This window comes from Taudactylus pleione, unplaced genomic scaffold (assembly GCF_031769625.1).
Source record: "Taudactylus pleione unplaced genomic scaffold, aTauple2 ptg000066l, whole genome shotgun sequence".
Taxonomy (NCBI): Eukaryota; Metazoa; Chordata; class Amphibia; order Anura; family Myobatrachidae; genus Taudactylus; species Taudactylus pleione.
The window spans coordinates 17,000,050-17,018,296 of record NW_028284468.1 but is presented as its reverse complement, the minus strand read 5'-3'; the positions used below and the strand labels follow the sequence as shown (position 1 = coordinate 17,018,296).

Genomic DNA, 18,247 nt, shown 5'->3' with positions numbered 1-18,247 from the left:
CATTAATAATCCTGCGGCAGGCCTTACTGCTGCTTGGGAAAGGTTAAAACAAAGCTTTGGAAGTCCTGAAGCCATAGAGAATGCTCTGTTCAAACGGCTGCAAGATTTTCCAAAAATATCTGGTAAGGCCAATGAGAAATTCCAAGAGCTCAGTGACCTACTCTTTGAGCTTCAGCTGTACAAAATGTATACTCACTTACCTGGCCTCAGTTACCTGAACACAGCTCATGGGGTAAACCCAATAGTTTCCATGCTGCCATATGGTATTCAAGAAAAGTGGACTACACTTGGTTCAAGGTACAAAAGGGAAAATCTAGTCTCCTTTCCTCCTTTTTCCTATTTATGTGAGTATGCCAGGAACATCACAGAATCCAAGAATGACCCAAGCTTCTCTTACAGTGAGTTAAGTCATATCGGTTCACCTACTCCCAAGTATGACAGTCCATGCTCTAACTACAAGAACCACAGAGGTCCAGTGTCAGTAAAAAAGACTGAAATCCTGCACACTCCAACATCAGCTCCTGACAAAAACAGCCAAGGTGAAAGGATTGAAAACCCCAATCGCCTGTGTCCCATTCATAAGAAGCCTCATCCCCTAAAGAAATGCATTGGTTTCAGAAAGAAACCTCTCCAGGAATGCAGGGAACTTCTAAGGAAATTTGGGGTATGTTTCAGATGTTGTGCCTCTACTGAACATTTTGCTAAGGACTGTAAAACCACTATTAAGTGCATAGAGTGCGGCTGTGAGGACCACGTGCAGGCACTTCACCCATCTCAATCCAATCCCACACCGCCTGCACATTTCCCTTCTGCACCAAAGCATGGTGGGGAGAATGCAGATCAAACAGCAAGTCCTACTACTGTATCTTCTTCATGCACTAAATTCTGTAGGGAAGATCTTTGTGACAAGTCTTGTGCAAAGATATGTCTAGTCAATGTATACCCCAAGGGACAGCCAGAAAAGATTCTAAAGGTGTACTCCATCTTGGATGACCAGAGCAACCAATCACTCGCAAGACCAGAGCTCTTTGATCTGTTAAACTTAAAGGGAGATGCTTACCCTTACACCTTGGGTACCTGTAGTGGAATTACAGAGGTCTCTGGAAGAAGAGCAAGTGGACTCATTGTAGCTTCTCTCAAGGACTATCTTGAGATACCCTTACCCACACTTGTTGAGTGTAACCAAATTCCATCCAACAAAGAGGAGATTCCTACACCAGAGGTCGCTCTTCATCACACTCACCTAAGGCCTATATCCAATGAAATACCAGCCCTTGACAAAAATGCAGAGATCTTACTTCTGCTCGGTAGAGACATCCTTAGAGTACATAAAGTACGCCATCAGATCAATGGACCAAATGATGCTCCGTTTGCCCAACGTCTTGATCTAGGCTGGGTTATCATAGGCAATGTCTGTGTAGACAAGATAAAGAAGCCATTTAAGACAAACATCTTGCCTAATGGTCGCAGCACTCGTTTTCAGCCATACCCACATCATTACTGGGTGAAAGAAAGGCTGGACAGCAGTAAATTGCAGCATGATTGTCAAGATAACATGAACATTGTCCTGTCTTGGGATGACAGCCTTGGATCGACAGTGTTCAATTCAACAAATGAGGATAACAAGTTAGCATCTGCAAGAGAAGATAAATAATTTCTCAAGGTAATGGACAAAGATTTCACCCAGGATGATTCCACCCTTTCGCTCTCCAAGAGTGAAACTACCAAACAATCTACAGCAAGCAGTTGCTAGATTTTCCTCTTTAAAACGAACCCTAAAGAACAAACCAGGTATGGAGAAACATTTTGTGGATTTCATGCAAAACATATTTGACAGAGATCATGCAGAACCTGCACCACCAGTATATGAAGAAGAAGAATGCTGGTACCTTCCATCCTTTGGAGTGTATCACCCGTGGAAACCCAACCAAATTAGAGTAGTTTTTGATTCCAGCGCTCAGTATGAAGGTGTATCCCTCAACAACCTGCTCCTTACTGGGCCAAACCTAAACAACAGCTTCATAGGAGTGCTAATTCGTTTTAGACATGAACCTGTTGCAGTAGTAGCTGACATCCAGCAAATGTTCCATTGCTTCATAGTCAGGGAAGACAATCGGAACTACCTGAGGTTCCTGTGGCAGGCAAGCAAGACAACAACGTCAACAATGAAGTCATAGATTATCGGATGAAGGTGCATGTATTTGGCAATAGCCCCTCTCCTGCGGTAGCAATCGATGGACTTAGGAGAACAGCCCAGGAAGGTGAGAAGGACTATGGATCTGACACTCATCATTTTGTTGAAAAGAACTTCTATGTTGATCACAGACTAAAATCCTTACCCACAAGTGATGAGGCAATGGATCTTCTCACCAGAAACAAAAAACTAAAGCCCTTTTATAATCACGGGCATCTATATTGGAGATAAAAAATAAGGTTACTAAACAGGGTTGCATCCCATGGGTCACTCGATTTAAAACAGGCAGCTGCCTGGTCAAACAACAGGTTCGTAACTATTGTCCCCTTATTTCTTCAGAAGCAGAACTACTGGCATTGGGCCAAAATCTCAAAGACCTGTTAATTAGTCAAATCTGATATCACTTCATATGGCAAAGATAATTCCAAATATTGCCTCAGACCCCTAAAACTTGGATGCTTTAAGTGTGCTAACTGCATGACATGCAGGTACATGGTCAGCAATGACAGTTTCATCACCCGCAGATTGGTAAAAAATTATCCGTCATTTTGTACAAAATTCGTGATATACATTATTATGTGCCCATGGAGCAAATGCTACATTGGCAAAACTGACAGGATGTTTAAAGAGCGCATGGCCCTTCACAGGAGCACAATAAGGGTGGTGCTCGAGAAAGGGCACGCAGAGCAATCCAAACATTTATTAGAGGCGAAACATAGTTTGGCCTCCCTTAAATATAGAATTATCGATCATGTGCCCCCTCTAATTAGGGGAGGCGACAGATCTCTCTGTCTCCTTCAAACAGAATCCCGGTGGATTCATAAATTGGAGACATTGGCCCTAAAAGGGTTAAATGAACAATCGGGTATACATTGTTTTTTATAAGTCGGGAGCTTATCTCCGTTATCAACAGCTATTTACCTATGCTGTTTAGATGTCCCTTATTATATGCAGTTATTTGCACTGACATTCATAGCCTCCATTAGATCCTTTAGTATGTTTTGTTATAATGTTACTCATAGACAGTTACTATGTAGCTTTTCTGATGTTCTATCATATTATCCATTTTGCCTTTTTGTCTAGTTTGATACCTGCAGGCTTCCGTATTTGTTTTCTTTGGTGAAGGGTTGTCACTTGATGACGTCATTGTACCCACGCATCAGGCGGGATTCTGGTGTATGTGCACTGGGCGTTCTGTACTATAAAGGTAAGATTATTTATACTGCTCATTTGTATCCTGAAGAAAATGCTGTGAGCATTGAAAGTCAATTTCTAGCTACTGCGTTATTTGTGTGATTATTTCCAGTAGTCCCGAGTACCTCCTGACACAACTTATATAGAAAAGAGGTTTAAAAAGACATGCGCCTAATAGTGTAGTAATTCAAACAAATTATATACCGGTGCTCAAATACTGATTGTGCGTACCAAAATGAAAGTCTTATAAGCTTATCTGAAATCCAGAAATGAGTAGTCCACTCCGGATGGATTATATGGGATGTCGTCACCTGGATCACCTTAAAACAGAGCTTGTACAAGCTCACAGAGGGAAAAGTGTGTATATAGTGTAGTAATTCTTTTTAAATCAGTAGTATAATTAGATAAAGAGGCTGCATACCAGAATATGCTAATTCAATAGCCTGTAGTATGTCTTGCTCCACATGTCTTATAATACCCTTTCTCAGTCCCTCACTGGAACGTATGCAATCAGTATAAGCGAGCTGGATGCAAAATGATCCCTCGTTAGTATATTTATACACGGGTTTTTATTGGGTTACATGGGTGAAGGGACACAGTATACAAAAACATACAAAAAATTTAAATAATATGAGCAATGCTTATCTTTTAAAATGGTACCCAGTCCTCTTAGGTGAGTGTCCAAAAGGTAGAAGGCCTGGGTCAGGTGGTCTCAACGCGTTTTGTCCTCTGGGGACTTCTTCAGGAGTAATGGAGTGTAAGTGGAGTGCTTTCTATTTATCCCCTAAGGCTGGGGGTGTATATTGCTGTAATTGGTGCCAAAAATGGCGGAAAACGATGTCTGCGCATGTGCAGTGTGTGGCGGCCATTTTGTATGATGTCATCTATGATGCCAGAGCTCCTCCACAATATAGCGGTAAAGTTAGGCTCTGGACATGTCTCAGCATATACCAGTGGCTTACATCTCAGCATGGTTATCTCTAAACAGGGCCCATAAACAAAGAAACGGAGCCCTGATGTCCCTGTGTGTTATAGCGGTGGCCATTTTGTTGGTGGGAGAAAAAGTGTACCCACTAGGAGGCGGCCATTTTAATGGTGGAATAGGAGCCTGTAATAACTATATGGTGGCCATTTTCTTGGTTAGAAAAAGCGCTTTTGTTTTCAACAATTGGCACAGACACCTTGTACAGTGCCATACAAATGGATATTGCATCTGGCTGTGCCTATAATGGTGTAATAAAGGATTGTGGGAAAGGAATTTATGTTATGTTCTGACTGTGATGGGGAAGGGAAAAATTACAATAAAATGAGAGGACATATATATTGGCCCTAAATACCTCCTATAAACACAGTATTACAATACAGCAATGTTAATCACTTGGTCAGCTACACATATAGGAATAAATGTGATATTTAAAATATTCTGCATACTAAAATGGGACCACAAAAACTATAAAAGCAACCAAAAATAGTGATTATGTCACATTAAAAAGCAGGGAATGTAAAACCAATTGCATGAATAGACACAGTATTACAAAACGGCAATGTTTGTCACTTGGTCAACTACACATATAGGAATAAATGTGATATTTAAAATATTCTGCATACTAATGGTGCATACACACGATCAGATTTTTTCTTCAGATATGGACGATAACGATTTAAAAATCGTTCAGTCGTTCATATCTGAAGGAAAATCGTTCATATCTGACATGCCTGAACGATGGACGATCAACGATGCGCGTTCCCGTTTGTCAGATAACGATATCTGACATCTGATGGGTTTGCAGTCAGACTTGGACGATTCCATTCATTTTAATGCAGTCAAAAATCGTTCAATCGTTCAAATCGTTCAAAACGTTCAAAACTTTGGTCAAATCGTCCAAATCGTTCAAATCGTTTAATCGTTCAGTCGTTCATCTGACAAATCTGACAAGTCTGACAAATCTGACCGTGTGTACGCTCCATAAAATGGGACCACAAAAACTATAAAAGCAACCAAAAATAGTGATTGTAACATTAAAAGGCAGGAAATAGAAAACCAATTGCATGAACAATATAATAAAAAGTTAGTAAAATTAGTAAAAACAAGTCCAATTTTACAAGAAGGGAGCTATTTCGTAGATATCATTCAGGCCATTGGGTTGAAGAGTGTTCAATTCAAAAATCCAAAACATCTCTCGCTGTGATAGTTTGGTCGAGAGATCTCCCCCTCTTTGGCCTACTTTGACGTGTTCAATACCCTTGAAAGTTAACAGTTCTGGATTCGAATTGTGAAACATCTTGAAGTGTTTGGACACTGAATGGCTTTCAATCTTGTTGCTGATGTTTCTTACGTGTTCCTGGATTCTGTGTTTCAAATTTCTTTTTGTTTTGCCCACATATTTCAATTGACTAGGACATTCCAGTACATAAATGACCGAAGACATGTTACAGTTGATAAATTCTTTAATGTTGTAGTTTTTAGAACTGTGGAGGTTGATGATGGTTTTCCTATTTGGATGAAGATACTTGCACATATTGCACTTTCCACACTTGTATGATCCAACACATTTTAAAGAGTTTTGTCTAGTAGGGGCCATGTGACTAAGCATGCTGGGAGCTAAGATGTCGTTTAAATTTCTTACCTTTCTGAATATGATCATAGGTTTTCGGGGTAGAATATTTGATAGGACGGGGTCCATTTGGAGTATTCCCCAATGTTTATTTAAGACTTGTCTAATCTTATTCTCCTCATTGCTGAATTGGGTAATAAATGGGGCCATATCCTCTCTGTTCTTATTAGGAACTTTATATTGTAGAAGATTGTTTCTTGATGTGGCCTCTACTTTGGAAATGGCTTTATAAATGATGGATTCAGGGTATTTGCGGTTCCTAAACCTATCTGCATAGACTTCAAGTTGTTGTGAGCATACTTCTTTATTACTGCATTTCCTTTTGATGTGGTGGAATTGGGAGTATGGAATATTGTCCTTCCAGCTCCTAACATGTCCGCTATCATAATGGAGTAGCTGTTCATGTCTACAGACTTGGAAATCCCATTATTAGTGCCTTCAAGAATGATGTCTAGGAATTCTATTTTGTTTTTTTGCAATTTGGAGGTGAATTTAAGGTTAAAATTGTTCACATTCATAAAATCCATAAAACACTTAAAATCCTCTTCTGACCCTTTCCTAATAATAATAATATCATCAATGTATCATTTATATAGATGTATTTTTTCTGTAAAAGGATTATTATCAAAAATTAATTTAGATTCCCAGTTCCCCATAAGAACATTTGCATAACTGTGTGCGAATATCGTACCCATAGCGGTCCCACATATTTGTAAATGAAACTGATCTAAAAATTTTAAATAGTTGTGGGTTAAGATAAATAAGATCAATTCACAAATAAAATGTTTATGTTGGGTATCAATCAGGAGATCTTGGTCTAGGAATTTTTTGCAAGACTCGATACCTTTAGAATGCTCTATACACGTATACAGGGACTGGACGTCTATAATGGCCCATTAAAAAAATCATGATTACAGTGCATTCCTTGTATCAGGTTTAAAAGACTAGTGGTGTTTTTTAAATATGATTGTAGTTCTTTAACATATTTATTTAAAAAGATGTCTACATACTCTGAGTTATGTGAAGTTAGTGAATCAATACCAGCTATTATTGGTCTACCCGGTGTTTTTTTTTTAAACCTTATGAATTTTTGGTAAGTGATAAAAGATTGGAATCACTGGGTTCGATTGCATGAGGTATTGGTATTCATCTATTGTTAATATGTAAGCCTTTTACTAGTGTATCTCTTAACAAATTAGTGAACTCCTCAGTTGGGTCTCTAATGAGGGGTTTATATGAATTCTGATCCCCTAGAAGCTTCTTTAGCTTCTTTAGTATAATCAGATAGATTCATTATAACTAAACCTGCTCCTTTGTCGGCCTGTTTCAAAACTAGATCTTTATTAGTTTGTAGAGATTTTAGAGCATGTTTTTCTCGTTGTGTAAGATTATTTCTTAAAGGTATATCAGATTTAGTATCAATTAGGTCTGTTTTAGTCATTTCGTAAAACATTGAGATGTTGCCACTTTTGGATTCTAGTGGATAGCATTTTGAAACTGGTTTAAGGCCAGATTTGGAACAAGAAGTTTCGTAATTGGAAACTGCTGCTGTGTCTTTACGGACAAAATGTCTTTTAAGAGTAAGTTTCCTGATGAACTTATTGAGATCTATAAATGTCTGGAATTTGTTGCTTTTATGTACTGGTGCGAAATTCAAACCTTTACTTAGGAGAGAAACTTCTGCACCAGATAACTGGTGATCTGAAATATTAAAGATGCCCTGCATTTTTATTTGTTCTAATGTCTGTACGGGTTTCTTATTTTTGGTTCTTGTTCTGCATCCTGCTCTTCTACCTTTGTGTATCCTCTTTTCAAGGGGGATGCTAGACATGATTGTTCTTTGAACATGGGCCCTCATTCAGAGCCACTCGCTAGCGGCAGTACGCTCGTTCCGAGCGATGTTCGCACATCTGCGCATGCGTACGGATCGTTATACGCATGCGCGAACCAGTCAGTGCGGCCGAAATTCATGTGCTCGCAAAATAGCGAATGCCTGATAATTTGAGTGACAGGATGAGGCGTATGTGGGTGGTAACAGGGGAAGGTGCTTGAAAACGGGGAGTGGAAATCAGAACGCAGGCGTGCTTAAAGGTCAAAACGGGCGTTTTATGGGTGTGCATATTTAAAACTGCAGCGTCATTGACCACGTCACTGGGTTTTTTTTAAGCCAGAACTGTTCGCAAAATTGTGGTACCAAAAACCAACCACAAGAATAGCGAGCAGTTCATACGCTGGTCGATGTACTCGATTAATCTAATAAATAGCGGACATGACGTATGGTGCGAGCGGCCAGGGGGCGTTTTTAACAAATAAACGAGCGTATGTTTTGCTCGCTCGTTCAGACTTAGAGGTGTGAACAGACTGCAATTTGCGAACGGATCATTTGAATAGCCACCCCTTGTTTTTGAACGAACGACCGCAAATAGCGAACGGCTCTGAATCAGGCCCATGGTTCTTTTGTATGTTCTCCTTTGGTAGGGAGTGGGGGTTGGTGATAAAAAAATCAATATCGCTGTTAGACTCCAATTTTTCTAATGCAGTGAACCTATTTCTTAGAAGGGGGCCATCTTCGTTCAGAGGACTTGGTCTAGGTTTGAAACTCCTATATTTTTTAGGAGGTTTAATCCATGCTCTATAGGTGTGATTGACATTCTTAAATTGGTTGTTGGGATGGGAATTATTCTGAAAGCGACTCCAATTTTGAATCCTATTATTTTCATAATCAAGTTTATCTCTGATAAACTTTTTCTCCTTAATTTTGATGACCTATATATAGTATAAATAACGAGGGATCATTTTGCATCCAGCTTGCTTACACTGATTGCATACTTTCCAGTGAGGGACGGAGAAAGGGTATTAGGAGACATGTGGAGCAAGACATACTATAGGCTATTGAATTAGCATATTCTGGTACGCAGCGTCTTTATCTAATTATACTACTGATTTAAAAAGAATTACTACACTATATACACACTTTTCCCTCTGTGAGCTTGTACAAGCTCTGTTTTAAGGTAATCCAGGTGACGACATCCCATATTATCCTTCCGGAAGGCAGGCCACTCATTTCTGGATTTCAGATAAGCTTAAAAGAATTTAATTTTGCTATGCACAATCAGTATTTGAGCACCGGTATATAATTTGCTTGAATTACTACTCTATTAGGCGCATGTCTTCTTAAACCTCTTTTCCAGAACTACTCTGTCCGTGGGCCAAACGGACCCCAAGAGGACTGCTGCCGCCTTTTCATTTAAGGATTAGTGACTGCACTGACCACACTTTATACCAGTATTTGCACTGTCTGCACATTAATACACAGATATTTCAATATCACGTAATTTAATTTAGACTAAGGGAACCTCTATTTACTGTGAGCTGTCCCTACACATCTCTTCACAACCGGGGAACCGGCAACAGGCTCATGGATGCCCATGGCTCATTGATGTGCATGAGAAGCTAAGGCTAGCCCATCTGGTCCGATCCCACATAAAAGCTACTGAGGCACAAATTGCTGAAAATGTTAATGCTGTTTATGATGATAGAAAGGTGCCAGACCACACAGTGCATCACAGCTTGCTGCTTATGAGGCTCCATAGCCGCAGACTGATCAGAGTGCCCAGGCAGTGTGATGCTTTGGGCAAAGTTCTGCTGGAAAACCTTGGGTCCTGCCATTTATTGTGGATGTTACTTTGGCATGTTCCATCCACCTAAACATTGTTGCACACCAAGTACACCCTTTCATGGCAACCGTATTCCCCGATAGTAGTGGCCTCTTTCAGCAAGAAAATGCTCCCTACCACAGTGCATAAACTGTTCAGGAATGGTTTAAAAAATATGTAAAGGTGTTGACTTGGCCTCCAAATCCCCCAAATTTCAATCCGATTGACAATCTGTGGGATGTACTGGAAAAACAAGTCAGAGCCATGGAGTCGCAATTTATAGGACTGATCACATCTTGCTGCCAGATACCACATGACACCTTCAGAGGTCTTGTGGAGCTGGTTTGATGGTACAATATTAGGCAGGTGTTTTAATGTTATAGCTGATGAGTGTATAATGTTTTCATACACACACATGGATGGGGGTCCTGAACCTGTATCCTGCCTATAGCCCAATGGTATTTTAAATTAGCTCTGTTGTACAGCAGTGAGCATAATCAAAATCTTAATCTAATTGTGAATCATAGAAATAACAATGCAGAATCTATCCAGCAAAGTTTCTATGGGCATTAGTGCTTAATATACAATATATAATTATGTTATAATATACTGTAAAGTTCCATTATCTGATGACTATATAAGAGGCAGAGGATCTCTTTACCTCACTGGCAGCCTTATGCCGCGTATCCACTAGGCGATTAAAATGAGCGATTGAACGATAACGACATCGTTATCGTTCAATCGCTCATTAATTGTTCACAAATCGGGCATTAAAACATCGAGAACGACCAGCGATACGAGCTCCCACTGGTCATTTTTTATATCAGTCATCGCCTGAACATGCTGGTCAATCTGCCAATAACAACAGATTGGGCATGTTCAGGGATGAGGGAGGGTGCCTGCCCTGAATGACATATCATTCAGTGTAGGCACTACAGGGGATGAGGAACGACTGTACGATTACAATGTTGTAATCGTACTGTCGTTCCTCTATCACCTAGTGGGTACGCACCTTAAAACTTCTTACTGTTGTTGTTCAGTATCACGGAGGTGATTTTTTAATTTTTTTTAAATAAGTGGATCTGAAAATATTTCCTATCACAGCAATGAGCAATGATAGACTATAGGACTTGTTGTGGATATTTGATACATACATTCTTATCAACCTACCATCATGAATGGTTCAATGGCTGTATATTTAGGTAATAGAAATATGTCAAATCCAGTGACATCATATTCTCATAAATATAAAGTCCAAGTGCGATCTTGCAATGTTGTAAAACTGATTTATAGATATGTGGTTCAACCTGTTTAACTCTGTTCCTCATTTAACATTTAAAGCTGCGAGATGAATTACAAAGAACTCTGTTACCACTAAAAAAACGGATATAGTAATTTAACGTCAGGCACGTCAGTCAGTTGTTTTGGCAGCTATAGGTGTCTCCTTTACATGTTATACTATAAAGGTTATATAACAGTTAGAGATGTGAACTCAGAATAGTTTCATGAAAACTTTATTCAAAAGTACTATTTCAACAGCTATTTTCAGAGATGACACTGTAAAGTTTCTCCTGTTGCTTGTACCTTTTTTAGATCTCCCTAGCTCTTATATTTTTATATACAAAGGAGTGGTCGCTGCACATGCGTATGCGCGCAGGTCTGATGGGCGGGAGTGTGCATAGTTCGCAACATAGAGGGTACACACTGGCCGAAGTGGCCGATATGTCGTAAGATCCACCGGATCGGACAACATATCATCTAGTGCAGTGATTCCCAACCTCGGTCCTCAAGGCACACTAACAGTTCTGGGTTTAGTGATATCCATTCGCAAGCACAGTTGGTTAAATCAAAATAACTGAGGTACTAATTAAGTCACCTGTGCTCAAGTATGGCTATCCTTAAAACCTGGACTGTTAGTGTACCTTGAGGACCATGGTTGGGAACCCCTGGTCTAGTGTGTACCCGGTATTAATATGAATGATACTAGTCTGCATTTTATTGAACAAATAAATAGCTATTAAAGAGGTTGAATACAAGTTTTCAGAAGTCATTACTACAAAAGGATGATATCTTTGTATGTGGATTTTCATGTATTGTTGACTGGGGGGCGCAGGGCCAGCGCTACCGCTAGGCAGCTTTAGGCAGCTGTCTAGAGCTTCGGCCCCTTGAGGGCGTCGCCTGTCAAAGAGACATCCTTCTTTTACCTGGTGCTGGCAGCAGTCGCAGCCTGCGGAACTTAGAGCCAGCGCTATCCCCGTCACCCAGCGGCGCTATTGCTGTCACCCAGCGGTGCTATACCTGTCACCAACTACCTGCTGGCCCAGGCTGGTGGCCATGCTTCCGGGATTTGCGTTCCACTGTTGTACGCAGCCCGGAAGCTGTCAGCCTCCCTTCCCTCCCTCCTAGGGAAAGGTATAAATCCTCTTCAGATTTTGTACCTGGAAGTGACGTGGGCTAAGGGCAGAAGTGCAGCTTCCTGCCCATACAGTCCACCAAAAAAAGAAAGTTGGCCCCTTGCAGGCTCGCTCGCCACGCTTCGGGCTCGGTGGCTCGCTACAACATTAAATTCCCCCTCTATGCCCAATTGGATGGAAGGGAATGACGTTGGACACTGGCTGATGACGTTAGTGTACAAAATCTGAAGGGGACACAGCAGCCTCCCTGCACCCTCTAATGAGCGGTGGCAGCCACAGTGCACGGAGCCGGGGACTCTGCATATCCTGAGCCTGGAGACAAAAGAGGCAGAAGCCACAGTGCAGCAGCAGCCGTGGGAGTAGAGAGAATGATCATGCTGCATAATATACAGCTGCTGAGCTTCACTATCCCCTCACAGCGTCTCCGTGTGTGTGCGTGTGCTTGTATTATATAGTATGTACATATAATAACAATGTTATTTATGTAGCGCTTTTCTCCTAAAAGGACTCAAAGTGCTAAATGTATATATATATATATACTAATTACCCAAGCCCAGGCTTAATGGAGGGGCCCGACGGGGACCCAGGTCCGCTGCCTCCCCCCCTCCCTTACTTGTCAGCGGCAGCGGCCTGCATCTCCCAAGCCCACACTGTTGTGTGTTGGGTTGTGGGGGGACCAGCAGTCTCCTCTTGCTGTGTGGGAGGGGGGGAGCTATTACACAGATCGTGCTCCCCCTCTCCTGGATTTGCCTCTAGCTGCGGAGCCCATGGCGCAGCCCCCCACCAACACCCCGTGGGCCGGTGCAACAAATGCTAATTTTTTAAGGAGTGTGGCCATGCCTCCTTATATTAAGCCACGCCCCCAGAAAGTGCCAAGGCCCAAGACAGGTCTCTATGGCCCTGATTGTATATGTGCTGTCGTTCACAAGATTTCATAGTGTGTACACTCTATGGGCCTGATTCATCATGGATAGCAACTGCAACAGCATACGCAGATCGGCCGATGGTGCATATTGCTTATGCTTTGCAGTGCACGTACATGAGTTAGCACTATGCAGATACAAAGCCATCGCAGATTGTGGTCTCGGAACGTCAGCGTTTGGGGGTGGTGAAGGGGGAGTGGTTGGAGAAACGCAGACATGCCTGTCCATTTAAACGCCGTTGTTTGGGTGTGCATGAATTAGCCACTGCTATGGCATATGTAGTTTGTGCACTCACTTCGTGTGACGAGGTTAGCAATTTCTGAGTAAGGTCTGACCTGCTGTAATTGTGCATGAGGGGCTGATGTTACTCGATGTTCCCGATGTATACGTAGGACTGCAAGGTATTATGGATGTGAGATACAGATGTGTCCTTCTACATCTTTGCTGCGTACACAGCAAACCACGCATTTCGCAAGGCGTGTGCCCACTAGGAGGTAACATGCACTGTGTTCACACACACGCCACCATAGGAATGCAGGGTGCAATCGCAGTACGCGCCGTAGCATATGCTGCTGTGGATAATCGCATGGCGCGATGCCTGCACACGTTTGTAACACGATCGGCGAAGATGTAACAGGACACATTTGTAGCAGTAGTAGGCGTTTCTAGGCTGGCTGTGCGACAGCTTTGCGATTACAGTCATTAGCATATTTTCGCAGCAGACGTGCGTGCGTAATCGCAGCCACGATCGCAATAGCGATCAGTAGTGAATCAGGCCCTATATCATGTGTTCTGGAAATAGTGAAATTGGAACTACTGGCACATCATTTGTTAGAGTTCCATGAGAACAAAGTTTAAGAAACACTGCATTGTCCTATTATGGCAAATTGTGAGTTGTCCTGCACTATAAAGTCCATTTAGAAAGTCATTAAAGTTAATATTTTAATGCTTATTTAATATTTTTGCAGATCATACTTTTTAATCAGTCAGTTATGTCTAATCATGTGTCATTATTTATTTTGCTGCTTTTTAAAAGCAAAATCATGATTGAAAAAGCGTTCTTACAAATGATGGTGCTTAATACATTGGGCTAAATTTAGTAAGCTGCAGGTTTAACCCCATCATTTAAAGAAGCAAGAACATTAATTACAACAAAAAAGAAACAGTTTTGCATTTAATATTATTGTCTATTTAAGTTTCAGTGTCAGAAGCCCAGAAATTTGGTAGCTTAGAAGTAAATCTAGCTTCCTCATGTCGGACTCATTGTTTTATTTTTGAAAAAGTACTTTCTTAAAAAGAAAGCCTCATCTATAGATTAAAGCAGAGGTTCCCAAACACGGTCCTCAAGGCCCAGGTTTTAAGGATATCCATGCTTGACCACAAGTGACTTAATTAGTACCTCAGTCAATTTGATTTAACCACTTGTGCTTAACCATGGATATCTCTAAAACTTGAACTGTTGGGCAGTGGCATAACTAGGGTATCTGGAGCCCAGAGCAAATTAAAAAATGGAGCTCCCCCACCACAAGAAGGTGTATGCGTGCCGAAAAAGTGGGCATGACCACATGCCTCTAGGGGCGTTTCTTGTCACTCTGGGAACATTCCTTTCCATTCCATGTGCACCTTAATGCCCCAAGTAGTAGTGCCCCTCTTGCAATGACCACTGTAATAGTGCCCCTTATGCAATGTCCCCAGTAGCAGTGCCCCCTGTAGTAGTGCCCCTATACAGTGCCTCCAGTAGTGCCACCATTAGTGCACCCTTATACAGTTTCCCAGTAGTGCCCCCTTATGCAGTGCCCCCAGTAGTGCCACTTATACAGAACCCCCAATAGTACCACTTATACAGTGCCCCCAGTAATGCCCCTTATACAGTGCCGCTAGTAGTGGTCCTCCTATGCAGTGCCCTCAGTAGTGGTCCCCCCTATGTAGTGCTCACAGTAGTATCCCATATACAGTGCCCCCAGTAGTGGTCCCCCCTATACAGTGCCCCTTATACAGTGCCCCCCCTATGCAGTGCCCCCAGTAGTGGTACCCCCTATGCAGTGCCCCCAGTAGGGCCTCTTATATAGTGCCCCCAGTAGTAGTCACCCCTATGCAGTGCCCTTGGTAGTGGTCGCCACTATGCAGTGTCCCCAGTAGTGCCCCCAGTAGTGGTCCCCACTATACAGTGCCTCTTATATAATGCCATAGTAGTAGTCCCCCCTATGCAGTGCCCCCAGTAGTGGTCCCCCCTATGCAGTGCCTCCAGTAGTGCCCCTTATATAGCGCCCACAGTAGTAGTCCCCCCCTATGCAGTGCCCCCAGTAGTGGTCCCCCTAACCCCCCCTTTTCACAGCCTAACCCTAACTCCCCCATGGTACCTAAACCTAACTCCCCCATGGTACCTAAACCTAACCCTCCCCCTGATGGGATGCCGCCGATCTAAATACCGGTGCCGGAATCCCGTCAGCAGTCGGGATCCCGGCTCCAGATTACCGACCACCGGCATCCCAAAGGTATCAGGTGTTAGGGGGGAGGGTTAGGTTTAGGGTGCGGGGAGAGGGGGTTAGGTTCAGGTTCTAGGGGGCAGGTTAGGGTTAGGCACCACGAACGGAGAATTAGGGTAGGGAGAGGGGGAGGGTTAGCATAACCGACCAACAAATGTCGGTATGTTAACCCTGTCGACTGCCAGCAACTCATACCCAACCCCTTTTACCGAATACACTTAACTAATCTGCCATTTACTCTCAGAGCAGTATGCTGCAGTACAGTTTAACAAGGGTTTAATTTGTGTGTTTGTAATTAGAAAATATTGTTAAGATGTTCAAGATGCAAATGCTAAAATGCTGCAGAAATTAATTGCATGTCTGCCATATTGTGATGTTTATTTCAGTAAAATAAACCAAAAGAAAATCATAAATATTCACTTGTGCAAAGTTTAACCAATAATAAATGCATAATAAGTATATACTCCTTAAGTCTAAAGATGGATTAAGGTTTATCTATGGGACAACTGAGTGCCCGTCACCTGTCAATTTATGTAGTGTGGCTTTAACATTCTTCTTACAATGTAATAAATGAGGATCAGTCTGACAGGACAGCAACTTTGCTCATAAACTGAATAATAATACTATGGGGGAGATGTTTAAAACCTTAGGAGTCTATTCATTATGTTAATTATTGAGGTCCAAACGTACCCCAATAACTAACACAGTAACTCGTCATTCATTGCTCCACTGTGTCATTAAGCCCGCCCCCTCGCAGTAAATTGCAGTGATTAGCCCATATTTAAATAGGGGGCGGGGCTAAATGTTGCAATTCTTGTAGAATCGTGTCACTAAGCCCTGCCCCCTACTTGGAGACCACCGATCGCTGTGAAAATTCTCCCCATTCTGCCCACTTCACTAGTAAGTGGGCAGAAATGCGGGAGAAGTACCGAAAAATCGTGAGCCTCCCTCAACTTCCAGGAGAGTAGGCATGTATGGATTATGACTTGTTTTTAAATTAAGCCCTAAGCATACCTGACCTCTGCTGCCACTAGGAGCTTGAACGGATTATCTCTGTCCAGTCACCTGTGATTGGGTCATTCATACATCACTGAGTGACAAGTTATCTGTCCTGTGTAGGTGGTGTTTAGCATTCTAAATTTTACTACCAGTCACTGTGAAGAGATGGAGTCTGTCTGTGCCTAGTACACCCCGCCCCCATCTAGCCCATGTTGACCAGCTCAGGCTGAAAAAACTATATAAAAGCAAGTAACTGAATTATAAATTGTTATAAAATACTGCAGCCTCCTCTGACAAGTAAGGTGAGGAAAACTCAGTCAGGACATTTATTATTACTTTTTTATATTTATAAAGCATTAATATATTACACAGCACTGACATAATACACAACACCGTACATTGTGTTGCTCATGACTCAAACAAATCACATACAATGACAGCTAGTAGAATACAAAGATGTCTACTCATGTTTAGGAACACACTATAAGCTTGTCTGTCCAATCTGGCTGGTTGGAATGAAAATCTGGTAATGTATGGCAGAGCAAATGACAATCTATTATATGTCCCCAAATGCTGTATGCAGCTGACCGGGGTCACAGAGCACGATCCCGGAGACCAGCTGACCCAGCGGTCCTGATCAGAGCACCAATCATTTGGCAGGTAAGAGTAAGCTTAGCAGCGGCGGGGGGCTGTAGCAGGGAGGGGGGCAAGATTGCAGGGAGGGGGGCAAGCAGAGCATGTGCAGTCACTTTATCAGGGTATTTATTCCCTGAAAACTGTGTGAAGAGGATTAGCAGGGACAGAGCTGTCTCGCAAGCTCGGTCCCTGCATGTGATATTTGATACATATTTGTGGGGCAGCATAGACAGTGTAACGGTTAGCATTACTGTCTCACAGCACTGAGGTTGACGGTTCGATTCCCACCTCAACACTAACTGTGTGGAGTTTGTATATTCTCCCTGTGCTTGCGTGGGTTTCCTCCGGGTACTCCAGTTTCAGTTTCCTCCCACACTCCAAATATATACTGGTAGGCTAATTGGCTCCCAACAAAATTAACCCTAGTGTGTGTGAGAATGTGGTAGAAAACATAGACTGTAAGCTCCACTGGGGCAGGGACTGATGTGAATGGCTAAATATTCTCTATAAAGCGCTACGGAATATGTGTGCGCTACATAAATAACTGGCAATAAATAAATACATCCTTGTGATATATTCAAATATCGCATAGTGAATCCTGGCAAATTTAGCACATCACATCCGCATCTGAGATGCGGATTGTGATAAATAGGGCCCTATGTCACTAATAGGACAGGGTATGTTGCATCATTGTGCAAAGTTACATGTATCACTAAGATAATAAAGATACTGACATTTACACAGAGAAAATGCTTTTATAACCCAGTAAAAGTGATCTTACCTTTAGCAGATTCTCAGCTGGTAAACAAGATTAATATCCAGCATAACAAACAGCAAAGGACAGCATACAGACATTGAGGAGCTTTGCTGAGCGTCCAGCTTTCACCTGTACATGGAGAGATGTGTAATGAGCAATCATGGCACAAAGGATTATTAAAAAGAGATCTTTAGTGAGATGGGAGGAGCAATAAAAGGGAAATGAGAAAAGCTTACAGGAAACCATAGACCCGTAACCTACAGGAAACTTGACAAAAAAAGACTTGCCAATGTAACATACTGTATTTGTGCCTTCCAATATTTCCTTCACACATCTGACAAACATACACTACTACTAAAGTGATTCATCAGTA

The 18,247-nt window shown here is 42.0% G+C and overlaps 1 protein-coding gene across 2 annotated transcripts in view; it reads right to left on the bottom strand.

The window, feature by feature from the left end:
* CARD11 (caspase recruitment domain family member 11) overlaps positions 1-18,006 on the bottom strand; it is a 210,774-nt gene extending 192,768 nt beyond the window's left edge. For both annotated transcript variants that reach the window (XM_088466877.1, XM_088466879.1), the window contains exon 1: positions 17,899-18,006. The gene's annotated coding sequence lies outside the window, so the exon portion shown is untranslated. The remainder of the gene's footprint in view (positions 1-17,898) is intronic.
* Positions 18,007-18,247: the final 241 nt, after the last annotated feature.